This window comes from Astatotilapia calliptera, chromosome 5, assembly GCF_964374335.1.
Source record: "Astatotilapia calliptera chromosome 5, fAstCal68.1, whole genome shotgun sequence".
In the NCBI taxonomy this organism is placed as follows: Eukaryota; Metazoa; Chordata; class Actinopteri; order Cichliformes; family Cichlidae; genus Astatotilapia; species Astatotilapia calliptera.
In genome coordinates, this window is record NC_137426.1 from 25,703,738 (window position 1) to 25,721,278 (window position 17,541).

Below are 17,541 nucleotides of genomic sequence, written 5' to 3' on the forward strand. Positions count from 1 at the left end.
GTTCAGTCGTATTAGAAAACAAACACCAGGGTCTTTCATTTTCAAAACACACAGAGTTACTTCCAAAGTTAATAAGGGTATTTACCAGCAGGTTCTTGGGTGTTTGTGGTGTGTACTGATTAAACAGACCCATATGTAGCTTGCATGTCAATGGAATACGTAATGCAATGTATTTTTATATTGCAACATGAAACCTAAAAACCAATGCAAAAGCATATATTTACTGGCAGAGAGAGCTTTCCAATCTTAAACAGAGTATATGAGACCAGGGATTGGTGTTTCCAAGCTCATCTATTTTTAATTAGGGGTTTCTCTAATTGATTTGGATAGCTAATTGATGGTCAGGTAACATTTAATTCATGGAAATAAAAAGGAATCAACTTTCTTGTCAACAACCACTTTCCTCTGGAGGTTCCATTAGATTAATGTCATAAGCTCATTATAATGATCCAGGCAAAGTAAATGTTTTTCTTCTCCATTATATCCATGGGTCTTCTCTGTGATCTTCCTCTTTTCCGTCTGCAGCATCCTGGATATATGCACTATCCCTTCTCAGCACATGTCCAAACCATCTCATCCTAGCCTCTCTAACTTTGTCTCCAAACTGATCAAACCTGAGCTGAACCTCTGATTTCTAATCTTGTCCATTCTGGTTACTCCCAATAAAATCTGTGCATTTTCTGCTCTGCTACCTCAAGCTCCATCTCCTGTCTTCTGTCAGTGTTGCCATACACCATAGTAGGTCTCACCATCGTGTAAACCTTCACTTTCAGTCTTGAGGCTTTGGTTTAGTCACAATAAATAAATAAGCTGTGCAAGTTCAGTAAAGATTTTTTTTAACTTTCTCGAAGAATGAAATCAATATATCAAATAAGTAGTGCCTTTCCACTGCACTGCACAGCGAGGCAAAGTTGTTTACTCAGCGCTCTAATGAAGTTCATCTAAATGTCTGATAAAAACACTGAATTTGCAATGTCTTCTTCACAAAAAATATGCAGTCATTTTGCCAGAGGAAAGCTTTTAGTGTGCATTAGCACTAACTTAACACAGGTTTGGTACAAATAAGATGTCAAAATAAGAATTATGCATGTGTGAATGGGGGAGGCAGGAGTGAAAAATAAACTTCAAACCACAGAGCTTCAAGTAGAGCCCATAATAGTATTGAAATTTGGACATCGAGAGGCTTTTAAAAACAACTTCTTTGTCTGGGGGAGGGCAGCTCATTAATGAGACCATGGCTGAGCTGAGATTGGTTCTGCCACCTCAGCATAACTTTTATACTTGATTCTTCTACTAATATCTGGCTTTTCATTTTCAGATTGTAGGTGGAATTTAAACATTATGACCACCTTTCTGATATCGTGTTAGTCCCTCTTTTTTGCCAAAGCAGCTCTGATCTGTCGGGCACGGATTCCATTCCCTGAAGGTCCGCTGTGGTATCTGGCTCCAAGATGCCCCCAAGGATTGGATTTGTTTGTACAGCAAATCCCATAGATCGGAATTGGATTGAGATCTGGGGAGGCCAAGTAAGCGCCTCAAACTCATTGTTGTGCTTCTCAAATATTTCCTGAACCATTTTTGCTTTGGGGCAGGGCGCATTAGCCACAGCCACAGACATCAGGGAATACCATTTCTATAAAAAGGTTACACGGTCTATAACAAGGCTTAGGTGACTAGCGTGCGTCAAAGGACCCGAGGTTTCCAGTTGAAGAATTCCAGAACGGCCACACTGCCTCGGACGGTTTGCCTCTTCCCATAGTGCATTCTGATATCAGCACTTCCCCAGATAAGCGATGCGCACACATCCAGCCATCCACTTGACGTAGAAGAAAACGTGATTCATCAGACCAGGCCACCGTCTTCCTCCATGGTTCAGTTCTGATGCTCATGCATCCTTTATTGGCTCTTTTAGCGGTGGACTGTGGTCAACAAGGACACCCTGACTGGTCTGTGGTTATGCAGCCCCATACACAGCAAACTCTGATGGACTGTGCATTCTGACATCTTTCTATCAGAACCAGCATTAACTTTTTTGGTGATTTCAGTTTCAGTAGCTCTTCTGTCGATCGGACCATACGGGCCAGCCTTCACTTGCCACGTGTGTGTCTCAGTGAGCCTTGACCATGTTCATCACTGTTGCTTCCTTGGACCACCTTCGAAAAATACTGACGGAGATGTTCTGAGTCTCTAACTTTCACAGTTGGGCTGTTGTCAGACTTCCTCAAAAATTTACTTCCTGCTTCATACACACCTTGTGGACAAAATGCTCCCTAATATATCGCAGCCACTAACAGTTAGCTTAATGAAGAAATAATCAGTGTTATTAACTTAATCTGTCAGTGGTCATAAGGTCATGGCTGATCGGTGTAGAACTATAATTTTGCTTTTAGTTGTTTTTTATTTATTTTCAGAAGAGTTTGAGTTTAGTCATCCTGCTCTGGATACATATTTTGTCAATGGCACGTTTGAAAAAATTGAGAGTAATTTTTTAAAGTAAATTGGTCCTGCTGTAATCAAGTACTTATCTGGTAACCCAAAATCAAATAAAAAAAACTAAAGGGGAAGACCAATTGATCTTTGTCTAGTGCCCATACTACATTCCCTGTAGACCTAATGTTTTATATGGAAGCTATTGGAACCCAACTGAAAACTCATTAAACTTCAAGAGTAGAAACTTGGCATCCGCTGCAGCAATTTGATTTTCAACTTATTCATGTGTGCAACTTTTTAGCTCATAGGATAGCCTGAGCAGCTGTTTTTCCAGCACTTTCTCTCCCTCGTTTTTTCTGTATTTCACCCCCTCGCTCGAAGCATGGAAGCAGCGAAGTTCAAAGAATGAATATGAAAAAAATATGCTAGTGCGCAAACATTTTTTCATACACTGCAGAGCACCGGAGTTCTGTACTTTCACTGAAATCAAATAGCTTGTATGAGCACCAAATATTCTAAATGGATCCATGTTCAAGTTGAAGAATGTTTTGACTTTGCCCAGTAAAGAGAGAATGTGAAATCACCCTTTTACAAAGAATCTGTCTTGTTTTTTCGGTGTTGTGTACGTTTTCCCTCTGTGTAACTTTAAATCTGAAAACTCTAGTGGTAAAAAATAGTTAACATGTTTCCCAGTTATGCTGCTCAGTGGGTCTTACTGAACCCCATAATAATAAAAGTAATACCTTATATGGTGTCTCTGATATCCCCGTGTTGGTGCTGTTCCTGCATCATTACAATAATTAGTTTTTTTGCTTATATAAAACTCTCTTCTGGAACAAGTGGTAAGCATTTAAAGTGTTTTCTTTATTAATTTATATAATAGAACATATGATAGGTTACATGTTGGTTTGCTAGTGTGGAATTAAAGAAATTATTTTATGGCTACAATATATCCTGTATCATTAATAATATAATCTATAGTATTGATACTGCATTAAGATGTTTATTAAAACCTGCTGGCTTTACATTAACCTTTTATTACAGGGGCAGCCATAATAATTGTATACACACATTGCATTTTGTGCTTATTAAAGAGTTAAAGCTCAGTCAATTAAGGAAAGGTCATAAGCCTCGTTCGGCGCGATGTCCGGGCGATCTATTGTGTAAGTGACTTGGAGCATTGAAGGATAAACTGCCTGCACACTTACAAAACACATATAGTACATATAATCTAGAGACAGGCCTGAGCAAAGGCCTGAATGTATTCAGCTTCTTGTTTGTTTGTTTGTTTTTGTTTGGGGTTTTTTTGTTTTGTTTTTTTTGCCTGTCCCGTTTGGCTCTTTTGCCATCAGAATTGTTGTCTAAAGGCAAAGAAAGATGCCCAACGGATTTACTTTACCAAATTGACCATCCCAGCCTTGCCGTAATGGTCCATTTGATTCACCTTTTATTGTTTATTTTATTTTCACTTACTGAATACGGGACAGACTTGACTGGGGGAAAGAAGGGGAGAAAGAAAGAGGGAAAGAGAAACAGCTTAGAAGAGGGACGGGGGAGAAGGGCAAAAGACAAAAACCAACAGAACGGGCAGAGAAAAAAAATGCATATATCAATCACCTGGATCACCTGCTGAGAAAGAAAAAAGAAAGCAAGCAGAAGAGAACAAGAGTAATAGAATAAACAGCATCACAATGATATATGGGAATATGACAGTAAATACTAAATATTAAACATTATTGTGCAGCACATAAGATCAACAGAACACAGTGTGCTTTGAGGTAGGAGCCAAAAAGGGTGTAGTTTGTGGGTGTGATCACCCGTGTGTACACCTGTGAGCATGGATGCGCTTGTTTGTTTTTTTTAAAAGGTTCCTTCATGTAATGATCTGCTAGAGGGTGTGGGGGGGCCACAGCCCCGTCCTCCAGGGCATGAAGCAGGTATGGAGGAGATCAAAACTCCAGACATCCAGAGGCCCCCAGAACACAAGAGACCAAGGAAGACTAACAGAGGGGCAGCTGCGCCACTGTCCCAGAAAGAGCTGAGGAGAGTCCCAGATGAGGGCTCACTCAGCAGCCGCGGAGCAGAAGCCAGGGGGAGTTGCAGTGACGCGCCCGTGAGCTCCACCGGCAGCCAGCCGTGCCTGAGTGACCGAGCCCCAGGCCGAGAGGCCGGGGGCACCCCACCTCCGAAGTGGCCCGAGCGAGCCCCAGGCTCCAGGCCCCGATAAGCGGCCGCCAAGGAGTGAGCCGGTGTGTACCTGGACGCCCATCCCCGGACACAAAGAACCACCAACGCACCGATGTCTGAGGGAGTCCGCCACTGGCAGGGGAAGTGGTGGTAGGGGGAGATAGGCCTCCAAACCTTGGAGGGCCTGAGATGTCCCCAGAGAGGTGGCGCCTGACACCCAACCTGACATATAGACACAGACATACAGGCACACACAGATACAAACATCCATTCCCACCCTCATGCTCTCATATGCACTTACTCCACACTCAACCAACGTGGAGACAGACATAAAGAGACGCTGTACACACGATCACACTCCCCAAGCGTACTCTACAAACCGGGTCTAGGTACCCTTGCCCCTGGAGGGGGGAACTGCACCCAGACCCAGGTGGTGTTACCCTTTTCCCTGCGGTGGGGGGAGGCAGACCGCCCCGACTCCGCAGCAGCAGGAAGGCCCCACACTCCAGACCGCAGTCAGACGGCCAACTCCTCCTCCTAGCCCCCCCGCTCCAGCAGGTCGCAGAGAATGGGGGTGAGAGAAGACTCCAAACCTCCCTCCACCCGCTCATTGTAGTGTTGATGCATGTGTGTTCTAAGGTGCAATTAAAACCCAGGAGGGCATGGAGCTACCTGCCAGAGAGCAGCAGGTAAGCGCATGGTCCCTCCTGATAGCCCTCAATGTCTACGTGTATTTAAAATTGAGAGGTGGGCAACGACGCCAGGGGTGGGGTGTACACCCTGATGGTACTTTGGATTCCGTGTATCGTGCCCACTCCCAAGATCCTATATGTATGTGTAATGAGAGTGTGAGTAATGTGAATGTCTAAGTTGTGAGATAAAATTGAGGCAGAGGCAGCCAGAAGGGGATGGGGGGGGTAGCCTCTTCTGCACCCTGGTGACATACCCCTACTCCAAGGTCCTGCATGTGTGGGTGGTTGTGGTGGAGCGGGAAGAGGGAGGCAGCTGGAGATGGGGAGGGAAGGAAGGGAGGGGCAAGTGACCCCTCCCTGGGGCCAGCTCCCCCGCTGACCCCAGTAGGCACCCCCATACTCCACGACCCGCCAGGGAAAGGGGGCCCAGGCCCATCCAGACCGGGGCCCAGTGCAGCAGCGCCTCCCGGCCCCACAGAGCCCGGGACAGTCCACCCAACCCCACCACAGAGAAAACTGCACCCACCCCACCATCCACTCATCTTCCAGACTACATAAGACAATAAACACCCAGGCTGAGATCTTCCTCCACCTCTCCTGTATCTCCCCCTCCTGCAGAGAGAGCTCCTGAGGAGAGGAAAGCTCCTGCAAGATGTGACAATCTCCCCCACCAGTTCTTTTTTTTTTTTTTTTTTTTTTTTTGGCCTGTCCCGTTTGGCTCTTTTGCCATCAGAATTGTTGTCTAAAGGCAAAGAAAGATGCCCAACGGATTTACTTTACCAAACTGACCATCCCAGCCTTGCCGTAATGGTCCATTTGATTCACCTTTTATTGTTTATTTTATTTTCACTTACTGAATACGGGACAGACTTGACTGGGGGAAAGAAGGGGAGAAAAAAAGAGGGAAAGAGAAACAGCTAAGAAGAGGGACAGGGGAGAAGGGCAAAAGACAAAAACCAACAGAACGGGCAGAGAAAAAAAATGCATATATCAATCACCTGGATCACCTGCTGAGAAAGAAAAAAGAAAGCAAGCAGAAGAGAACAAGAGTAATAGAATAAACAACATCACAATGATATATGGGAATATGACAGTAAATACTAAATGTTAAACATTATTGTGCAGCACATAAGATCAACAGAACACAGTGTGCTTTGAGGTAGGAGCCAAAAAGGGTGTAGTTTGTGGGTGTGATCACCCGTGTGTACACCTGTGAACATGGACGCGCTTGTTTTTTGTTTTTTTTAAAAGGTTCCTTCATGTAATAATCTGCTAGAGGGTGTGGGGGGGCCACAGCCCCGTCCTCCAGGGCATGAAGCAGGTGTGGAGGAGATCAAAACTCCAGACATCCAGAGGCCCCCAGAACACAAGAGACCAAGGAAGACCAACAGAGGGGCAGCTGCGCCACTGTCCCGGAAAGAGCTGAGGAGAGTCCCAGATGAGGGCTCACTCAGCAGCCGCGGAGCAGAAGCCAGGGGGAGTTGCAGTGACGCGCCCGTGAGCTCCGCCGGCAGCCAGCTGCGCCTGAGTGACCGAGCCCCAGGCCGAGAGGCCGGGGGCACCCCACCTCCGAAGTGGCCCGAGCGAGCCCCAGGCTCCAGGCCCCGATAAGCAGCCGCCAAGGAGTGAGCCGGTGTGTACCTGGACGCCCATCCCCGGACACAAAGAACCACCAACGCACCGATGTCTGAGGGGGTCCGCCACTGGCAGGGGAAGTGGTGGTAGGGGGAGATAGGCCTCCAAACCTTGGAGGGCCTGAGATGTCCCCAGAGAGGTGGCGCCTGACACCCAACCTGACATATAGACACAGACATACAGGCACACACAGATACAAACATCCATTCCCACCCTCATGCTCTCATATGCACTTACTCCACACTCAACCAACGTGGAGACAGACATAAAGAGACGTTGTACACACGATCACACTCCCCAAGCGTACTCTACAAACCGGGTCTAGGTGCCCCCGCCCCTGGAGGGGGATCTCCCCCACCAGTTGAAGAGCCCCCCAAGTGGCTCGATGCACCGGCGGCACCCTGCTCCAGGGCTGGGCCCCCATGCACCCACCCGCCCACAACCCCGGCAACACACCAACCAGGACCCAAGCCCCCGAGGCCCGGTCCGGGTCCCAGCCCAGAGACGGAGCGCCCCCAGAACCTCACGCCCATCCCGGACCCACTCAGGGGCAGCCAGGCTACCAGGTCAGTAACCCACGTCCGTCAGCACAGACCCTCCCCTAGCCCCGCTGCACGCAGCCGCGAGGAAACAGTCACCTGAGAGCCAACAGAGCCCCTAACCGGACATGACCGCTACCCCGGGTTGAGCCCCCCAAGGAAGATGCCTCCGGGGAACCCCCCGACGCCCTAAGCCTGTCCCTACCCCCACACCAATCACAATAGTGAAGGCGGGACCAAACTATGACCCCCCACCCCCACTAGGTGATGGAGCTGATCAAAGGAGCCCAGAGCAATTGATCTGATGTGGTGGCAGAGGCTGTATCAAGACTAATGTAATCTAATAGGTAATTTCTATATTGGTTAGAATTAAGATTATTTTTATTTTTCCAGTTCATGAGGACTGTTTTCTTGGCTATGCATAGGGCAGTGAAAACCATATGGGCGATATTCTTTTCTGAAGTGACATTATCTAAGCTGCCCAACAAACACACTAAGGGGGAAGTTGGAATGTTACATTTCAGACACTTCGATAAGTCTTCACATATCTCGCGCCAAAACTTCTGAACTGGTGGACAGAACCAAAGAGCGTGGATATAATTGTCCGGTGAATTGGTTTGGCAGTGTGAGCAGTTGTTGGTAGACGTAAAGCCCATCTTGAACATCCGATGACCTGTATAGTGCACTCTATGTAATATTTTGTATTGAATTAATTGAAGACTGGGATTTCTAATTAGATGAAAGGTTTTTAAGCAAATCTGAGACCAGAAGTTTAGGTCTAAGTTAACTGATAAATCCGCTTCCCATTTTGCAATAGGAAGTGATATTGATTCATCTGTTTTAGAAAGCATTCTGTATATTTTGGATAGTAATTTGGGGGTTTTAAGAGTAAGAAATTGAACCACACTTGGTGGTGTTTGTAGTTCAACTTGACCCGGTTTAAATTTCTTTTTTACTATGGATTTAATTTGTTGATATTCTAAAAATGTTTTCTTGTTGATCCCATATTGTGTAACTAGTCCGTCAAATGAAATAAATTCTGTTCCTTCTAGTATATGTTCTAAATATTTGATTCCTTTACCACTCCAATCTGAAAAGTTTATCATATTATTGTTTTGTAATATGTCAGGGTTGTTCCAGATAGGTGTACGTTTGCATGGGATTAATGAAGACGCCGTCAATTTTAGAAATTCCCACCATGCTGTCAGAGAAGAGCTGATGTTGATGCTTTTAAAGCATTCATGTTGTTGGATGTTTGAGCTGATAAATGGTAGGTCTGAGATCTCTAGATTATTGCAAAGTATTCAGCTTCTTGTTGCAACCAGTTGCATTTGAGTTTGCTCAGTAACAGGTGACAGAAGATGGGTCAAAAGGAGGACAAGTCCATGGGGAGCTCCAGGGCCTGAAATCATCGCCATATTTGGAAAAAGATGCTAGAAAGAGGAACTTCTGTGTCTGACTTTAGCTCTAAAAATTGCTCATTGTCTGTACAAGATGCAAATGACATTCTTAAGATCTAAATTATGTTCTTAAAACACAAGAAGGGGCGTCAAACCCTGACGTTATAAAAACAACTCTCTGTGTATTTTTGGGAGAAGAAGTCTGCAGATGTGATGCTGTGTGCTTCTTCCCATGCGTGTGTTCTTAATAAACTCTTCATCTGATTGCATTCTACTGGGCCTCCATTGGTTTGTTTTTGTGCCACATTGTCGAATTCGGGACACTAGTCATAGTTTTTAATAGCATTAGCCGTCTTCTTGGCTAATGCTAACTGAGTGGCAAAGTGACTGGTCAGTTGCAAAATATTAATACTGGACCAACATTATGATGATGATATATGAACAACACCAACACGTGGATATCAGATCGTGTTATCTTTTATACCTACAGTAATGTTTTTTTCCTAAACAATTCCCAGATTGTTGCCCACGATGTGTCCCTTGTGTACCAGCTAAAAAACTGTCAGCAGGACAGCATCTCTTAACTCAGAGACTTGAAATGCTAAATACAAGGACATCATTTTAGGAATAACTATCAAGAATATACCAGCTTTTTAGTCTCCAAATTTTGATTAGCTTTATTGACAATCTGTTAATCATAGCTTTTCATGAATCAGAGGATGTCAGAGGGTAATTGTTTTCAAAGCTGTCTTTGCATACAGTTGCAAGGCAGGATTACAAAAATGTCTTTATTTCACCTGGATGAGATATTCAGAAAGGTCATTTTTTAAAATTCAGCAATGAATAATGATGTGCAGATAATGTCGGCACATGTTTTATATGCACTCACATACCTCGCTGTGAGTGCACACTCCTTTAATTATTGCAGAGATCACATTTAATCCAGTTGCCGGATCTGCTGCCAGCTACTGAGTCATTAGAATAATTATATCACACAGAGATTTTGCGAATGAGCGTGTGACTCTTTCCAAAAGCGTTGTCACACCGCCTCACTTTTTTGGATTTATCTTCAGTCACACTTAAGTTGCCTCCCATCTGCTCATTGAATACTACAAATTGTATAAGTGTCCTAATCCTGATCCTCCTCCTCGTCATCTTTAATGAAATGCCTCAACAGATTTCTTAAACACACTCACACGTCTTGGCCTTTTCATCAGTCTTTTCCTCTTTAGCGTCTTTTTGAAACATTTATGTTACTGGGTGGACAACCATGAAGGAGTCAGAGCCTTTGAATAATCAGTGTGGTTGATAATGACACTTAGAACTGGAATTTCATAGTGTAGAACTGATGACTAAGAATAGTTTTTTGCACTTTTCAAAGACATATTGACAAAATTTTTCACATTAATTATCATGTATGTATAAAGTTGCAATAAAGTAGATATAAAAAACAAGGTGGTCATCATGGTGACAAGAGATTGAAGAATATTACATTTCATGCGTAATTGCGCATAATATTATGCTTCTTAACCTGCCTTGGCAAATTTTCTTAAGTATGCATTCGTTAGGTATTTTCCTGGCACTGATCAAATGTGCATCCAGGCTCGAAATTGCATTTGGTTTGCATTTAAACTTGCTCAGACGATACATTATTGCAGATTTTCTTTCTTTAGGCACACATGCATGCAAACATATTCACAATAAAATATTCAAAAAGATCCAAAACCGCAACTTAACTAATGTTCCACCAATACGGCATCTGTACCAGTCAGGTTCTAACATTGATAAGTGGTGTGAACGCTTTTAGTTATTCTTATTCTTATTATTAGCAGTAGTGTTAGTATTAATGTTATTGTTTCTGTTTTGCAATTTTAGCATCCAACCACATCAATGTTACCTGTATCAGCTCAACTCTATAGCCTCGATCTCTGAGTCATTTCAAGGCCCGACACTTTAATATATCAGTGTCCTCAAGGTTTTGTCTTTACAATTTTCGCAGTTATTTTTAGGCATAATTTATAAACTCGTTCAGGTTTTGATTAAATATAAATAAGCATGTTGTAACTCATGTGTCTGTGCACTTTTTCTGTAATAAAAGGATTAAACTTCATCAGATGAGTGCCTAAAGAGAGCTATGATTGTATTAATGTAAAACAGCTGTGATTACATTTCCCTCAACAGATATTTGCTGTTTTAGTTCAGGTATATAGAAATATAATTTCTAACAACCAGGGTTGTTATACAGGCCTTGACCCGAATCGTAATTAAATACCGGCTGGAAATTGCCAGTGCACAAATGAATCAAATTATATTCATTGAGCCACTCAAAGTACACCAAACATATGATGGTTTATTTAACACTAGCATATGTCTGGTGTTAAATACCAGTAACTGTCATTTAGTGCGATTTCATGTCCTCACGATTTAAACATCATCACAGATTCTTTTTTAAATTTGGCTCAAACGTTTGCTTGAGTAAACTGACTGTCAGTGAAAGTTCCAAATTTACACTGACCTCATAAAATTTAATAGAAAGTATTAGCATTAGTGCATATGTGGACAGATGTGGATATTAACTGCAACTGTATTAAGACAAATATGGGATGAACTGAAGCATTTGAAGTGAGTTGCATCTGGATTCAAAGTTAGAATGTGGTGTGTCCTACCTCTATGAGCTGCTGCTTCTGCTTTTGGTTTTATGCAGATGGGGAAAAAAGTGGATTCAGAATGTGCTGGGTAACTGGAAATTTCAGCTGTATTGCAACAGATCAACAAGAAGTTATATTTCAAAAAGAGTGGTAACACAGCAATAACCTTTCTTGTTCTTTAGCGGTCTCTCTGGGTTGCAAAGGAAACTTTGTAGAACTTCCACTTCAGACTACAATGAGAGTCAAGAGCACTTAAAGAGGTCTTTACAGGCCAGCGTTTATATGTAGTTCAATAGTATAGCGTAGTGTGTTTATGTGCCCCTGAATGTACTAAAACATGTATACCAAAGCTTCACTGAAACACACAGCAGAAATACCTGATAACAAACTGTTTTAAGTATAATCCATGTTTTAGCTGTCATGAGACGTGGTGACATTCCTCGGAGGCTTATATTGATGTGATAGCCTCTCACAGTTGCTGCAGTTTTGTCGACTTCACATCCATGATGCAAATATCCGGTTCCACCACATCCCAAAGGTGCTCTGTTGGATTGAGATCGGGTGATTGTGGCAGCCATTTGATTACAATAAACTCTCATGTGCAAGAAACCAGTTTGCACTCGGTTTGGTCTTCTGCTGTTGTAGCCCATCTGTTTAAAGGTTTGATGTGTTGATGTGTTCAAAAATCCTCTTTTGCATACCTTGGTTATAACAAGGGGGCATTTGAGTTACTATCGCCCTCCTGGCCTCCTCTGACCTCTGGCATCAAAAGGCAACCAGGGTATTTTCTGTTTTTCACACCATTCTCTGCAAACCTCAGAGACACTTGCTGATCTACTGGGATTTTCCTGCATAGTTCCTGAAATACTCAGACCAGCCCATCTTACAACAACAACCATGCCACATTCAAGTCACTCAAATCACCTTTTTCTCTGAACACTCCCCCATTTCAACATCGGCAGGTCATCTTGAAGATGTCTTCACACCTAAATATATTAAGTTGTTGGCAAGCGACTGACTGAGATGTTTGTTTGATTAGATGTTTGCTTGAAGGAATAGTTGAACAACTGTACCTAAAAAGTGGTGAGTTTGTGTATTTACCTGCAAAATCAGAAACATTGATCTTAATTTAGCCCAGCTTAACCCTTTAAAGCCGGTCAGAGCGGGCACGCTCTGTTTTGCATAACTATTGCTAAATCCCGGTAGCTCTGCAACCACATAAGCTAGCGCAATAATTTTTTTTGCATATGAAACCGGAGGAGTTGTACTTACATCTTATGCCATCAGCTTGTCCTAGGTCACGGTTTCCTTCCACATATAGCTTTGCAAAAACTGCATAAAAAGCACTTGCAGCAACAAAAACATAATATTCCAGAAACACGCTTTGCCGATCTGATCAGCTGTTCGTAACACTTCCTACGTCCATCAGCGCGAACTATCGCATGTCCACCATGACCTGCCCGAAACCGGAAGTGACACCATTTTGCGGAAATGTAGTTTTTTACCATCAGGGTCTTGCGAACCTGTACTGGCGTTTTTAAAGGTTATGTTTGACTTTATGACTTTCTGTGTCGTTTCTGGGATGCTTAGGACTCATATTGCACTGCTGGAAATAGTTTATTTTGATGCATATGCTGTTTTTTTGCAAATTTGCACTATAATATTTATTTTTGTTTTTTCTGCAGTATATAAAAATTGGTGTATTTCAAAAATAAAACTATGAAGACACTTGAAATAAATATCCTGTGGTGGGAAACTATTTTGTGCAACTTTTTGGTATTTACAGTTTTGAGGGATAAGCCTCTTAAATTTCTCTAACTACAAATATATGCTAAAAAAACAAAAATGATTTTCAATTTTTTGTAGTTTATTGCACTTTTTTGCAATTTATGTAATTACTATGCACTTAATGCATACATATTATTCAAATGTGGGCTATAATAGTTGTATTGATGTATATCAACTTGAAATGCTCCAATAAATGGCACTACAGCATGTATAAATATGATATAAGCCCTGGCGGACTTGGTTCTATGGTAGGTCTTAAAGGGTTAATAATCACAAATTCCTCTGCATACGTTCAGTTCAATGCATTCCACCCACTGGAGAGATTTCCCAAAGCAGATATTTATAATGCATTCCATAAATGAAGAACCTAATCAGCAGATCCCTCCAGTCTGACGCCTCAATCGGTTTTCTAATCTCATTTCTAATTTATCTCACTCTGGCCCGCAACAAACCTGGTGCTGTGAAGTGCATTTTGACATTAATCCTTCAAATTTGCAGTGGGCAGTGAAGCAAGGCAAGAGTGGTTTGGCATGAATCCCATTCACAATTCAATGCATAAAACTCCATAAAGTTCATTTGTCTTCCATTCAAGGTCATCTGTGCTCTGTGAATGGTTTTAAAGTTGTGTAGATGTGTCTGTTCTCTCAGTGAGTTGAAGAAATCCTTAAGGTGCATGTGACTGCACATGGGAAACATGAAGAAGAATCAGCTTTACCATAAACATTAGCTGTAGGTACATTTTTTACTCTGTGTCAAAATAACTGCGATCCATACTGGTGATTGTTCTTGTAAGGGGCCGGGTTTGGTTATGTTCTTGTTCTTGCCATTTAGATTCTTTTGAATAACACTTTACAGCCAATACGAGATGACCTTTAACACTGTTAAGAGGTGTGTGTGTGTGTGTGTGTGTGTGTGTGTGTGTGTGTGTGTGTGTGTGTGTGTGTGTGTTTGCATCTTTGCAATTTTTCTTGACATTTTATCAGAAAAGGTCACAGCACTTTAGAGTTTTGTGTTTGTTGATTCTGTCCCGAAAATCAAAGCTAACCTGTGTGTGTGTGTGTGTTTTTCTCCTACATATTTCACAATGATTGTGGATGTTCAAGGCCCAATGCTGTGTCTATAGCCGTTTCTGAGTTGTGGTTTAGGAACATGGCATTTTCTATAAGGGTCCACCTCTGAATGTGGCTGAAGCCTGCTGTATCATGTCACTGATGCCAACAACAGGGACACTCCCATGCTGTCAAGCAACTTTAAACTCATCCATTAGTTTGATAATCTGCTCAGAAATAACTTTGATTTTTTTTCTTGCCATTTTGACAGTGCTTTAATAGGTTCTACTATTTTTCTGATACTTAGGGGTATGACAAGATGTTGAGGTTGTCAGGGGTCACCACTAACATTGTTTTGCCCATAGAAATATGTAACACTTTGAGGTTACAGGAAGGAAACCAGCTCAGTTAGTTCACGGTTCCGTGCATTCAAATGTCTGAAAGAATTACAGTTTACGTGTGCAAAAAGGCATCGTGGCTGAGAAAACATAACTCTTTTGATCAACAGAGTTATAATATTAGACCGCCTCAATTCTGAATATTAAAGTCACTGGTCAATGTTTTAATTTAAAATAACTACTGTTCCCTCACAGGACTGTTGTCGCACTGATAGAAATGCAGATGTGGCATGCATTTCTCTCTAAAACGTACCCACATAGTATAAGTTGCCAGAAATTTATTACTACTGCTGTCAGCTTTAATTTCGTTAAAATGACGTTAACGCCATAACCGCATTAACGCCGCAAATCTCCGTTATCGAGTTGACGCGGATCGCCCCGTGCATGGGGCTGGACGGCGCTAACGCGTTAAGGGGCTAACCGCACTAATGCATTGACGTCGTGCAGCCCCACGCACGGCTTGTCAACTCGCTAACGGAGATTTGCGGCGTTAATGCGGTTATGGCGTTTTCATGAGATTAACCCTGGATCCGGGTGACCAGATTTAAAATTGCTCAAACAGGATATTTTGAATTTTAATTACCCTCATCTATTTTAAACATAACCTACTCTCATCAGTTCTTGTCACGGTCCGGGGCAGCGGCCGTGTGAAGAGTGGAAAGGAGGACTCAAATGCAGCACTTACTCAAGGCGATTTATTGACAATATCAAACATAAAGTGGAGATGGCAAAACAGAACTAAGGATGAACTAAACTGGGTGAAAACTACACAAAGGAGTGGCAAACCTGAACATGAAGGGAGAACAGCAGGGAGAGCACACAGGGGATTTCACAGGGTATGAACACAGACGACGCGACGAGGAGCAGAGGAAATCACACACTATAAGTACACAAAGAGACACTGGGAAATCACACACAGGTGGGGGAAACAGCTGGACCTGATTAACCTGACGAGACAGGGGAACACTAACACCAGGGACCAACAGAGGGAGCACAAACCCAGAACCCAGTGTCTAAAATCCCAAACACAAACCATCCCAAAACAGCCATGAATAATAATGAAAGTAATAACAATAAAGAACATAAACATAAAGTCACTGAGTCATGGTCGCAGGACCATGACAGTTCTGACTGACAGCTCATTTATATATATTTATGTCTAAACTTTGCTGTTGTCTTTAAACCTGCACGAAAGATCTTATGGGCGGGTTCTGTGTCTTCGTTTGCATTGTATGTTTGTGTTGTTTGTGTGGCATCCACACTCTTTGTTTGCTTCCCACATGAATGCGTAAAAACATCAAAGAGAATATTTTCGAAAGTTGTCATACTTCAGGATGAAGCCTTGGCATGACACATTCTGCACACTGAATACTAACACCAAGGTTGTGCCCTTCTACCAACTGTATATTTTAGTCCTTGTGGCATTGATGAACAAAGCCTTCTTTTCACTGAAGTCCTGAGGAGAAGCTCAATCCATAATGCAAAATAAGAGTTCTGGGATGCCGTTTGATGCCTGACCTTCGAGAGTGGTTCTCCCAGGATTTTTGATGGCACTTGTCAAAGTGTGGACCTTTTGTACTTTCCGGTGAGAAGCCTGAACTCCTTCTCTTCTTTTCCTAACTAAGGCAACATGAAATTAAAAAGAAAGCTGTCGACAGAGAGACTTTTTTTGTCCAAGCACTGATCATACTCCTCTGTGTGGAGTCTATATCACAGAGTCCACATAGGACAAAACAGTGAGTGGACGGACTGCTTTGAAAGGCCTGGGGTCAAAAAATTTGTGATCCCACGCTGTCATAGTTTGTGTAACACTGCAGGTGTTATAAAACCAACAGGAATATGAATGAGTGGGAGATTGCCATGATTGAAATGTCCTAAAGCAACTCTGTGCCTTTGTAATATCCTCCAAGGTGTGGGAGAGGCAAAAGAGAGCGAAAGTAGGACACTCGGGCGTAAAGCAGAGACAAAAAGGTGGAGCTGCTTGCTACTTTGCTGGCCTGAGCCTGCATACAAGTTGCCCTCAGGCACTGGTTCACAATCAGTATATTTTGTCCTGATTTGCAATGCTGCATGGCAAAGCCTTATCCTCAGCTCTGTGTGCTCCCCGTGGGTATAATATGTGTGCGTGTGCGTGTGCGTGCGCGTGTGTGTGTGTGTGTGTGTGTGTGTGTGTGTGTGTGTGTGTGTGTGTGTGTGTGTGTGTGTGTGTGTCTTTCGCAAAACAGCTTAGGTTTTCTTGTCACTTAACAAGGAAAGCATGACATGATTATATGAGTTCATAACAGACAGAAATGTTGAAACACTTTTTCTTTGTATATCTTCCAGAAGAGCTCCACCAACTCAGATCGAGGCTTCTGAGAAATGAGCTGCCAATGTAAGTCCCTTGGCTGACCTCAGCGCTTCGCTGGTAATGTTGCTTTTAAATTAATTAAACTGACTGAAAGTTATAATTGAGTACACAAACACTCGTGCATGCACAGAGTGATAACCTTGTACCCCAAACCTATCCCTCACTTCACCTCACTACCCATCAGGGACAGAGTTTGCCGCTGACATACACTAATTTATTAGCAGCTAATTGCTATCCCTTGCAGACATTCTGGTGGGACATCAAAGGATGACACTCCTCAGGAGAAACGATTGAAATTCAAATTTCAAACAATACCCTTTCCCTCTGTATGGTGCTACGGACTCGTCGCCTTTGGTTTTAGTTTGTCATCCCAAGTGCATGGAAGGCTTAAGGCTCTATCAATAATGGATGAGGATTTGAGACTT

General features: G+C 42.8%; 1 protein-coding gene across 4 annotated transcripts in view; it reads left to right on the top strand.

Moving 5' to 3' along the window:
* Nucleotides 1–17,541, top strand: part of dlgap4b (discs, large (Drosophila) homolog-associated protein 4b) — a 139,527-nt gene that overhangs the window by 69,773 nt on the left and 52,213 nt on the right. For 3 of the 4 annotated variants that reach the window (XM_080301373.1, XM_080301375.1, XM_080301376.1), the window contains exon 3: nt 17,092–17,173. The gene's annotated coding sequence lies outside the window, so the exon portion shown is untranslated. The remainder of the gene's footprint in view (nt 1–17,091; nt 17,174–17,541) is intronic. The other variant, XM_080301374.1, reaches the window with a different exon arrangement.